The sequence below is a fragment of the Humulus lupulus genome, chromosome 2, assembly GCF_963169125.1.
Source record: "Humulus lupulus chromosome 2, drHumLupu1.1, whole genome shotgun sequence".
NCBI classification, from domain to species: Eukaryota; Viridiplantae; Streptophyta; class Magnoliopsida; order Rosales; family Cannabaceae; genus Humulus; species Humulus lupulus.
The window spans coordinates 296,643,765-296,656,514 of NC_084794.1; positions in this window are offsets into that span (position 1 = coordinate 296,643,765).

Genomic DNA, 12,750 nt, shown 5'->3' on the forward strand with positions numbered 1-12,750 from the left:
AATTCTCCCTCTGATGAATAGTCGTCATGGCTTTCTGCAACAGCTACTGAGTCATTTCTTTGCTGTCCTTGATCATGCATTGATTTGTATTCATGTTGGGACTGGTTATTCTGATGAAATCGATGGTGGTACTGAGATTTGTTGTCTTGGCTTGGTCTGGAACCTTGCTAACCATTCATTTTATTGCAGAATCTTTGAATGTGACCTGGCTTTCCACAACAATAACATTTTCTTGAATCTTTTCCTCTGGACTTAGAGCGTGAATGAGATGGAAAATGATGTCTTGAGATGCTCCTCTTTGGTGTTCTTCCTCTAGCAAAGTACACCTCTTTTCTTTTGGCTTCCTTCTCTAATTGTAGTTCAAAATCCTTGGATTTTAAAGCGCCGAGTACATCTTCAAGGGTGATAACATCTCTACCATATTTAATGGCAGCTTTGACTTCTTGATAGGCTATTGGCAATGACTTTAGTAGAATAATGACTTGACTTTCTTCATCTACTTTGTGATTGATGTTAGCAAGACCTACAATAATTTCATTGAACTTGTCAATATTATCATCTAATGATAGAGTAGAATTCATTCTAAACCCATATAATCTTTCAAGAAGATTAATTTTGTTTGAAATGGATGGCTTCATGTATAGCTCTTCTAACTTGTCCCAAAGCCTCTTTACTGTCTTCTCAGTAGTTAGTTTCCTTTTTACACTATTTGACAGGTACATTATAATAGTGTAATAGGTCATCTCCTCCATTTCTGCAATTTCTTCAGCTTTGAATTTCTCGATCAATTGCTTCTGGTCTCCAAGCACTTTGGCTACTTTTTGATGTACCAGAATCCCTTTCAAGCTTTCTCTCCACAGTATAAAGTCGTTTGTGCCATCAAACTTCTCAAGCTCAAAATTGGCCATAGTTGTAATGCCTTCTTGAACCTGTTCTTGAATCGTCTTATTGCATAAACTTCTTAGATCTTGAGCTCCTTATTTGGATCGTAAAACCTGGCTCTGATTTGTAGGAATACTCTGATGGTTTTAGTGTCAAGATCCTATCAAGCACAGCTTATAACAAAGGCAATGATATATATATACACACAGTTATTTAGTCAAACAAATATTATTCACAAAAACATAACAAGAAAAGTAAAGGGACACAGAGAATTATACTGGTTCAGCCAAAATCATTGCCCTACATCCAATGTTATCCACTATCTGGGTTCTTCAATATGAAGAGAACACAATGTTCACAGAAGAGTCGAGTAGCTCCTCTATTATACAAACTCCTCACTGAGTTTCTCACAATCTCACATCATGGACAAAACACTTTCTCATAACAGTTATGTTTATGCCCAATACAAAAACCCCTCTACTATTTCTAAGTACCCAAAAACTTTTCTCTCTACTCTCTTTTCTTTCTCTCTAGACTTGTATTCTGTTTCGTGTATTGAATGAGAGCCCACTGATATATATTTAGTAACAAGAGCAACTAACTGACTTATAAAGTGGCCGTTGGATATTTTAGGATTTGATGAAACAATTCCCACAAAAATTGTTTTCGATACTGCATAATTTATAGGATATTCTAAATAACAACAACAACATATACTATCATAAAAAAAATTGTGCTAAAAATTATCTCTATACCAAAAGCAATAGGGGTTGTATCAGGGTACTTCTTTTTGGGGTGCATCAGAGAACTCCCCAATAGTTTAAACTTAGTGGTGAATGTATTAAATAGATTGTGGGTTGTATTTGGCAGATTTATCGAATGTATTCAATAGAATATCAAGTACATTCGACATGGTATTTTGTCAAATATTATTAAAAGAGGATTATTATGTAAAATAACAATTAAGAAAATATTTTGCTGTGTACATCTTTTGTATATGTTGCAATGGAAAAATCAATGTACACAAAAGTAATTTAATTATGAATCCAAAGATACTTTGATATTTTTTTGTTAAAAAAATAATTGATATCTATGTGTTTGCTTTAAAATTTAAACTCTAATTTTAAATAAATCTATATTTAGTAAATTTTACAGTTTTATTTATTTATTTAATTGTTTTGTATATATATGGTACGTATTCTATATATCTTAGATTTTTTTTTGAAGTATCTAATATATATCTAGTATCAAATACAAAGATTATAATTTTTTAATTAAAAACTGTACTTTTGACATATTAAAATAATTAAAAAAACATAAAAAATAATTATTTTGAAAAAATGTCCAGATTTTATTTATAACAATATATTTTGTTAGGGTGTTATAACAATATATTCTAAATTAATTTTTAAATAATAGGTTTAATTTTAGATGCAAATTTTTGTGTGTAAAATTAGAGGTAGGAATATATGATAAAAATAAAGAGGAATGTTGGTCAAATTTCAATGGAGTCTTTCATCAGTAACATTCTTTAGTCAACAAACGCAATGTTCAAACGTCATAATCTTACTAGTCATTTTCTTAGCTCGAAATTCAAGCAAATAATAAAAGGGACATCTTTATAATCCTTACTTATAAAATAATATAATAAATTAATAGTCAAATTTTCAAAGTAGGCCAGCTGTTTGTCCCACATCGACGAAGAGCCACCAACAAAGCCTTATCTAATAATAAATCACTCCTTTATGGTACCAATATTCATTATTTTATTCTTTTTTTTTCTGATAAATAATAAGGTCAAATAAAAACCACTTAAAGCATGAAAAAAGAAAAAAAAATTGACATTAATAACTAACTATGGTTGCTCTGCTATTTCAGCTGGGACTTCTTTCTACACCAATCGCATCAAACGACAAGCCCCAGAAAGAGGCTGCATCAAAAGAGGTGTCGTTTTGATATGTCAATGGTTGGTTTTGGGAAGTTGGGAAAGTGTTCGAGAGAGAATTTGAGCCCAAAATGAAAGGGTGATTGGAAAGACTTGAGTTGAGTTTGATGAGCGTTTCGTTTGCTCCAAGGAGCTAATACTTGCACCAAATATAGGGCTTCATGCATGGACACTAGACGATCTATTTCAGGATATTATGTCATTATTGGAAAGTCCCTCATATTTTGGAATTTTAAGAAACAAACCACAGTCTCAAATTCTTCAGCTGAAACAGAATATAGGGCGATGGCTAATGCCACTTGTTAAGCCTTTTGGTTGCTTGATTTGCTCAAAGACTTTGGCATCAATACCATCTACCCAACCATCTTATATTATGACAACACGATTGCTTTACACATTTCAGAAATCCCGATGTTTCATGAAAGAACCAAAATATTGACATGGACCGTCACATTTTCCGAGAAAAAATACAAAATGGTTCTCTTAAGTTCATACGTGTTTCCACTTAGAACAACTTCACCGATTTGCTCACCAAGTCTTTGTTCCCAGCTTAATTCAAAGATTTAGTCTTCAAAATGAATGTCAAAAATTTGTACAATTTATCTTGAAGGGGTGTGTATAAAAGTATTTCAATTTTAGTTGTTCGTCATTTAGTTTAGAGTTAGTTTAATCTAATCACTTTTCTAACCTCTTATATTCTCAGGCCCATATAGAAAAAGGCCGAAGCCCTCTGTAATAGACAGTTTGTTTTTTTGTAATACGATTCTTTTCAGTAAAAATAAAACTCTTCTTTCTAATAAGCACCATTATATAATGAGTAGCACTATTATATATGAATAATATGTTTCTTGATCTAGTTAGAATTGAAAGGCAAAAGTAATTACAGAAATTGACTTCAACAAAGCTTTCTCTCTTACACACATTAATAATTTTTTTTTGAAAAAAGCATACACGAAGATAATTTTAAAAAACTTAATATTTTGTTAACAACTTAAAAATGTAAACAAACCCCATTAAAATTTAAAGAGATTATATTTGTACCCAAAATTTGATTAAGATATCTTATTTTTATTATAAATTAATATATATATAATATATATATTTTTTCAACTTATGCTCACATTTTTAAAATTTTTTATATTCTAAAAATATACATATAAATAATATATATTTTAAATAATTGAAACAAGAAAAATATAAAAACTTGTTAAAGTAAGAATTTTTTTCTAAAAAATTATGAAAATAAGATAAAATAAAATTATTAAAATTGAAAAAAAAGAAATTAAAGAATGTAAAAAAAATATTGAGAAAAAGTGTTAAAAATTAATTTTTTTAATTAATGGGTGCATATATAATGGCCCAAAATAAATTATATTGTGGTTAATTTCAGTTGAAGCTTGGCTAAAGTACAAAAAAAATTGAGAAATTATAGTAAATGACTCAAACTAATTGTATGAAGAAGCTAATGTACTCATTTTTAAAATTTTGGAGAAATGACCTTTTATATTGTGGATTACGTAAGTTATCATTTTGCACCAAGCCCCAAGTGAATATTAGGATTTTACCTAAGGCTAAAAAGCTTAACGAAGGTAATAGTAAATGTGAAATTTCGCTATACTAATTTGTTGTATTGGGCTGATTTTTTTAAAGCTGTGACATTTATCTAAATAATAGTTATTTTGAGGGATATTTTGCTCGTTGCCCCAAAAAAATTGTGTATAGGGCCTAAGTTACAAGTTATCCTTGGGCTTTCATAGGTGAGCCCAACTAATAAACTGAAGAGAAGCCATAAAAGTAAAACAAGTGAACTGGTATGGTAAGCAACTCTCACTGTTTTCAAAATTACCAAAAGAATAAAAAACAAATTTATTATGACACAAAATTCGCATTGCTTTTATTTGTAAACATTTAACGAATCTTATAGTTACACTGCAGGCATCACTAAATAAAATACTTATTTTAAAAATAAATCCAAAAGTAAGTATAAGAAATCTCCCCCACGGTCACAATCCAGCCACAAAACCAAATAACTACAACCGCCACCTTCTTGATTTAAATGCCTACATATATGAGCCTACACACCAGTATAATCCTTTGTGTTCCTTTAGTTTTCATGTTCTTATCATTTTTTTGTCTTTGATTTCTGGGATTACAAGGTGTTCGTGATATTGTGTCTTTGAAGTTTATTTGTGTTATAAGTTGAATCTTGCTATTTTGACAACAGTTCAGAGCCAGGTTCGATTGATCCAAAAGTAATTAAGGAACAAGATTCACATCAACGCAAACAAGGAGCCATGGCAGTCTCGGCAAAATTTGAATTAGAGAAGTTCAATGGCAGTGGGAATTTTGGCTTGTGGAGAGAAAGTTTGAAGGGAATCTTAGTGCATCAAAAACTGTCGAAAATCCTTGAAGAAAAATTCAAGCCCGATGAATTAGAAGAGAGAGAAGAGCTAGCATATTACACCATCATCATGTATTTGTCTGATGATGTGAGGAAGGTCCAGTCTGAGAAGACAGCTAGAGATTTGTGGAAGAAGCTCGAAAAACTCTACACGACACCATCCTTAACTAACAAAATCAATCTTCTTGAAAGACTTTATGGAATCAAGATGAACCCTTCCTTATCTCTTGATGCTAATTTAGATTCTTTTAATCAAATAATAATTGGTCCTGCTAATGTTGATTATACTATTGATGCAGAAAGCCAATCCTTCTAAGGCCATTGCCTGAAGCTTATCATGAAATAAAGTCAGTGATCAAATAAGGGAGAGACACACTTACTCTAGAAGATGTTCTTGGAGCTCTCAAGTCAAAAGAGTTCGAACTTGAGAAAGAGAAAGAAAATTCCAAAGACAAAGCTTATTTTTCTAGAGCTCAAAATTCCAAAAAGGATCACTGAAGAAGACAAAGCAAGTCACTTGCAAGATCCAAGTCAAGAGGAAAATATAACAAGGAATCAATAAAAGTGCTACTTTTGTGGGAAGCCTGGGCACTTGAAAATGTTTTGTTTTGAATACAATAAGAAGATAAGAGAAGATGGAGACTCAAGGCGTGATGCAGCCTCAGTGGCTGAGGAATCAGACAACTGTTTGTCTGATGGAGATCTTTTAATGGTTTCAGATAGAAGAACCACAAAAGAATGGATTCTCGACTCCGAGTGCACATACCATATGTGCTCAAACCAAGAGAGTTTCTTTGAATATAAGAAGGTAAATAGTGGTTCAGTACTAATGGGTAATGATCAATCTTGCAGGGTCATTGGTGTTGGAAAGTGTTAACCCTCGTTTTGGTCAACTGACACGGAGTCAAATGCTTGATGTGATGGACAATGTTGAAATAGATCTAATGGAAAGAGCAATAAACGACACAACAAATTATAGTGGTTCGGCCCCACGAATTGGTAATGACCTACGTCCACTTAAGCTATTATTAATATTAATTCTCAAAGGAGTGATCAAAGAACTAGGGTTCTCCGAGTTTCACAAGCCTTAGAAGGATGAATAATACAACCAGAAGATAATAGCCCTAATTCTCTTGTAAAACATAAACTTAAATCAGCTCAAAAGTCCCCTCCTTGAGCTATTTCTTCTCTATTTATAGGCTCAAGGAGGATTACATAAATTTGTTACATATATTCTTTCCTAAATAATTAGATACTCAAGAATTATGGGAGATAATCTCGGATATCGTTATAATTGCATAAGATCTTCTCAAAATATACGGAGTATACGACCAAGCTGGTCGTATATAAAGTCCAAATGTTACGCTAGGGGAACCTCCCTGGTCGATAATCGAATAGAACCTTTGCCAGGTGTTAGCCACGTGTTAAAAATGTCTGCCACGTCATCCACGCCTATTCTTTGGATAACAGAAAGGTTGCCATCAAACACTTTGATGGAACTATGAGAGTCCTCAATGATGTCAGACACATTCCCGAGCTGAGAAGAAATTTAGTCTCTCTTGGCACATTGGAGAATGAAGGCTACTGCTATAAGGCTGACATGAGAATACTGAAGATTTACAAAGGAGCCATGACTGTGATGAAGAGAGAAAATGTTAATGGTCTTTATGTTCTTAAAGGACAAACAGTGGAGGCAGCTAAAGTGTCAATGGTAAAGCATAAAGAATCTGAAATGGAGTTGTAGCATAGACGCTTGTGACATATGAGTGAGCAGGGAATCAATGAACTACATAGACAATGGGTCATTGATTTGAGGGTAATCTTAACCCCTTTAAACACTTAATTTTCACATTCCCTTAATCTAAACCCCCTCTAATTCTACTCTCACAAATCTAAACCTCATACAATAATTATTTTAATAGTTGATAGCAAATATGTACACAAACATAAATTATTTATACAAATTAAACAAGACTAAGTTTGGTTTATCAATAATGTAAATGAAGACTAAATTTATTCCCTTAAATTTGAAAAAAATAATATATAATTAATCTAAACATGCATTTTAAAATATCAAAATATTGCTTTTAAAACCTCCAAATGGGTATCGTAAAGTGGCCACGTGATAATTGAAAAGAAAAATCAATAATTAATTTGAACATTTTAAGGTTTAGCCAAACTGCCCACGGACAGCATTTCCATTTAATTGTGCTAAATATTAATATATTATAAAAAAAGTCGTCTCTGTCTTTAGGGGACAATGAATAATTTAGTGAATATTTTGCTTATAAATAATAATAAGGGAAATTTTAATATGTATGCTTGATAAAAGTTATAATTACACAAAAATACTAGGCATATTAAAATTTACAAAATAATGCTAATTTTTTGCACATTACCCAAAATGCCCTTTTCACTTCTTCCTCATTCTCATTTCTCTCTTCCCTCTTCTCTCTTCTCTCTTCCCTCTTTTTCTCTCTTATTTCACTCTCTCTCACCTCACAACACCACCACCACACTAAATATTATATTTCGAACAGATTTGGACATGATTTTTGGGTTTTTTTTGCGATTTTTTTCAGATCTGAAACTCTGAAATCTGCAAAAAATCGACATTGCTCGATGGTGGTTCGATGGTGCTCGATGCCAGCTCGATGAGACCTTCAAAATCATGATTTTTCATGAAAAAATGATTTTGCTCGATGGTGGTTCGATAGTAGTTCGATAGTGGCTCGATGGTGCTCGATGCCAGCTCGATGAGACCTTCAAAATCATGATTTTTCATGAAAAAATGACTTAGCTCGATGGTGGTTCGATGGTAGCTCGATAGTGGTTCGATAGTGCTCGATGGTGCTCGATGCAATTCTTGTAAGAGACATAATTTTTCACTCGGGTGTCCGTTTGGGGTGATTTTTTTTTTGATTTTGGGTATTTTTTCAAGATCTACACGTTTGACATGTTAATATGCACATTTGTGAAGTGTAACACTTGTAAAAAATACAAAAGTGCAAACATACCTCATGGTTAAGACATCTTTTGGTAAATTTTTATGTTTTAAACTTCCTAAATGTGCATATTAACATGTCAAACGTGTAGATCTTGAAAAAATACCCAAAATAAAAAAAAAATCACCCCAAACGGATACCCGAGTGAAAAATTATGTCTCTTACAAGACTTGCATCGAGCACCATCGAGCACTATCGAGCCACTATCGAGCTACCATCGAACCATCATCGAGCTAAGTCATTTTTTCATGAAAAATCATGATTTTGAAGGTCTCATCGAGCTGGCATCGAGCACCATCGAGCCACCATTCGCTGGGGCCTTCAAGATCAAGATTTTCATGAAAAAATGACTTAGCTCGATGGTAGCTCGATAATGACTCGATGGTGCTCAATGCAATATTTGTAAGAGACATAATTTTTCACTCGGGTGTCCGTTTGGGGTGATTTTATTTTTGATTTTGGGTATTTTTTCAAGATCTACACGTTTGACATGTTAATAGGCACATTTGGGAAGTTTAAAACTTAAAAATATACCAAAAGATGTCTTAAACATGAGGTATGTTTGCACTTTTCTATTTTTTACAAGTGATACACTTCCAAAATGTGCATATTAACATGTCAAACATGTAGATCTTGAAAAAATACCCAAAATAAAAAAAAAAATCACCCCAAACGGACACCCGAGTGAAAAATTATGTCTCTTACAAGAATTGCATCGAGCACCATCGAGCACTATCGAACCACTATCGAGCTATCATCGAACCACCATCGAGCTAAGTCATTTTTTCATGAAAAATCATGATTTTGAAGGTCTCATCGAGCACCATCGAGCCACTATCGAACTACTATCGAACCACCATCGAGCTAAGTCATTTTTTCATGAAAAATCATGATTTTGAAGGTCTCATCGAGCTGGCATCGAGCACCATCGAACCACCATCGAGCAGTGTCGATTTTTTACAGATTTCAGAGTTTCAAATCTGAAAAAAATCGCAAAAAAAACCCAAAAATCATGTCCAAATCTGTTCGAAATATAATATTTAGTGTGGTGGTGGTGTTGTGAGGTGAGAGAGAGTGAAATAAGAGAGAGAGAGAGAGAGGGAAGAGAGAAGAGAGAAATGAGAATGAGGAAGAAGTGAAAAGGGCATTTTGGGTAATGTACAAAAAATTAGCATTATTTTGAAAATTTTAATATGCCTAGTATTTATTTGTAATTATAACTTTTATCAAGCCTACATATTAAAATTTCCCTAATAATAATAAGATGCTTAACTTTAAATATTAATTACTATATGATCCATAGTAATATTAATTACTATATAACTACTAGATTCAAATCGCTGAGATCCAATTTAACGTTTAAATTTATATATTTATATAAAGGTACGTCTCTAAGTGATGTAGGGTTTTTTCCAATCTAATTTATCTATTTTTTTAAGTTTATTATTTTAATTATAATTATATAAATAACATGTTGGATGATATTATTAGTAAGTTTTTTTCACATGATTTAGAAATCATTGTCAATGTAAATGTTGTTTGTAAATAAAGTGTTTATTCTCTTACTTTGATTTGTCTCAAAATTTGTATTTTTTTATATTGGTGATTGATTAATTCAATCATACCCAATTAGTTATAATTTTTGGAGTTCATTCACTATATATAAAATATATAATTATTTAGATTATTTGATTTTCTATAAATTATGTGGTGTGAGTGATATTGGGTTTGAAAAAAAAACTATCACTTTAATAAGTTCAAGATAATAATAAAAAAAATTAAATTCTTATAATATTAATTTAGTTTTATTGTGTTATAATAAATCTTTTGTTTAAATCACATAAGATAAAAGAGAGACGAAAAAATGAAAATTTAATACTATATATATAGTTCATCATATTTTTTTAAGCAAGAATTATAAAAAATATAAATTTTATGTGATTTTATTATTTAAAATATATAATTTAAATTTTTTTATAAAAACCGCTCATATATATTGACTCGATCCATTATTTGTCGATAATAATGAGATTTTTACAGTGAAAGTACACAAATTATTACATTTATATATAGGGGTGTGCACGGTGTGATTTTGACGGTTTGAACACTTTTTAATATACCATGCCATAATTGCGGTGTAGTAGCTAGAACACACCGTGCGGTGTGATTTCGTTACACCAAACTGACCAAACCAAACCGTTTTTTGCAGTGTGGTTTGGGTAGTTTTCCACAGTGTAAGCGTGTTAAAAAATATGTGTGAGATAGAGAGGTGATAGGGAGGAGGCGCAAATGAGATGAGAGAGGAAAGAGTTGTTGTCGTGTATGATGTGTTAGAGAATAAGGTTATACCCTAATTTAAGTGGGTTCCTAGTTTTAGATTGAGTTACTAAAAAATAGTATATATGTAAAGTTTAATTTTTTTAACATATTTATAAGTATACGGTGCGGTGTGATGCAAACCAAAATTTCACATCGCCAAACCACGCACCGCACGGTTTAGCTAAGATACAAACCATACTGAACCATTATACTTTTGACACCGCGGTTTGCGGTGTGGTGCGGTGCGGTCGGTCGCCACGGTTTGCCGGTTTAGATGCTCACCCCTACTTATATAGTCAAGTATTTTTTTTTGCAGTGAAAGTAACTTCTGTCAATATTTTGATGCAGTTTGGTGTAGCCGTCTGTTCCTCTGTTAAGTCCGCCTACAAGACGTCAAATCTGCTTATAACTTGGGTATACTTTTGCTACAAATATATATCTTATTGGGTACTTTTGCCACAAATATCTCTTTAATTAGGTACTTTCGTCTACATGTTGCAGATAGACTTAATAGTGAGAGCAGATAGTTGTACCAAACTACATCAAAACATAGACGAAATATATTTCCGCTGCCAAAAAAATAATTTGAGCAGTTAAGTGCTACAAACATAATTATTTGGATACTTTCACACTAAATATCCCGTTTATAAATAGATATTCTCAATTTGAGTTTATATTCTTTAAAATATTCAATATTAAAAATTTATGCTGAAGCCACAAAATATTGTAAAAATATGCTTCAAATAAAAATAAGGCAATTAAAAACAGGAGAATACGTACCATCATCAAATTATAACAATGTTGCATGTGGTACCAAGCTTTATGGTTATCAAATCAAAATACAGTGGCAACTACTCGAGAAAGATAAGTGAAAGAGTACCGCGAAAAGGGACTGCCACCAACTTCCTTAATTACTCATTGACTTCTAATAATAATTGAAACATCTAACAGAGTTTGATGGTGTCTTTATTTATTTTGCTAAGTAGCATTAGGGCACAACACCACAAGAAAATGTCATGCTGTTATTGGTGTAATCTAATATCAAGTCCCATATATTTTAATTTAATAAGTACTATGAGATATCGTTAACCAATCATAAAGTGTCACATGATCATGTGGTATTGGGCACCTTAAAATGCCAAATAACAACGCTCTTTATTTTATGGTTATCAATATGGTAACTTGACTAGGGCCACTCACTACTATAAAATGAGATTTTCACATCACTATTAAGTTGAGTATATTAGAGTTTAAATTTGGAGGGAGTTTTAAAGTCACTTTTATAATAATTTGTGGATGGAGTGTGTAACGCACTGGTTAGCCAAGACCGTTACACTGTGTATTTTAAATTGTGCTAAACTCGCTAAATGAGTCATTGGGCAATAAACGTGTAACTAATTGTGATTAACGGTCCAAAGTTAAAAATTTCGATAAAAAGGAATGAATATTTCATTAAAATGTTAAGTTGTACATGTGATCCCATAATAATCGTTCACAGTTCCAAAAATGGTAATTACAACTCAAAAGTTACAACCCGCCAACCTAAGCAACAAAAAATAGGGTTTAACCCTAGTTCCTCTCAGAAACCTTGGCCGTGGTGGTCAAGCGGCCACATATGTACACGTCACCACCTAAGCTCTCCAACTCATGGCTAGTCCAGTTTTCCTTTCCCTTTACCTGCACCACATAGCACATGTGAGCCAAGACCCAGCAAGAAAACTTAAACATGCTTATAAGCAGTTAATAATACGTAACCAAACAATAATAAGCATGCCTAGCAATAATAATAACCCTACTCATGCATGCATACCATTCATATAAATGACCTAATCAAATGAATAACTGAATCATATCGAGGCCCATTGCTATAGTTACATGATTAATAAATCATACTAGGGCTCAGTGCCCTAGGATATGGGACTAATAAGTCACCCTGGGGCCCATTTCCCTATCCTCTATAACAAGTTTTGGAGCTGGCCCAGCGTACCTGACGCTTAATTTTCCATGACTTTTGGGTCGGACAAGCGTATGAGGTGCTCCTGATTAGATCTTACCAAAATGATCAGCACTCAACACCCTATTGTCGTCCTTGAATCATAAGTCAAGCCCTTCTTAATTATATAATGCTAACAGACATTCATCATATAAAAAATATCCATATACAGAGCATTCAATATGCTTCATCAATCATTTACAAG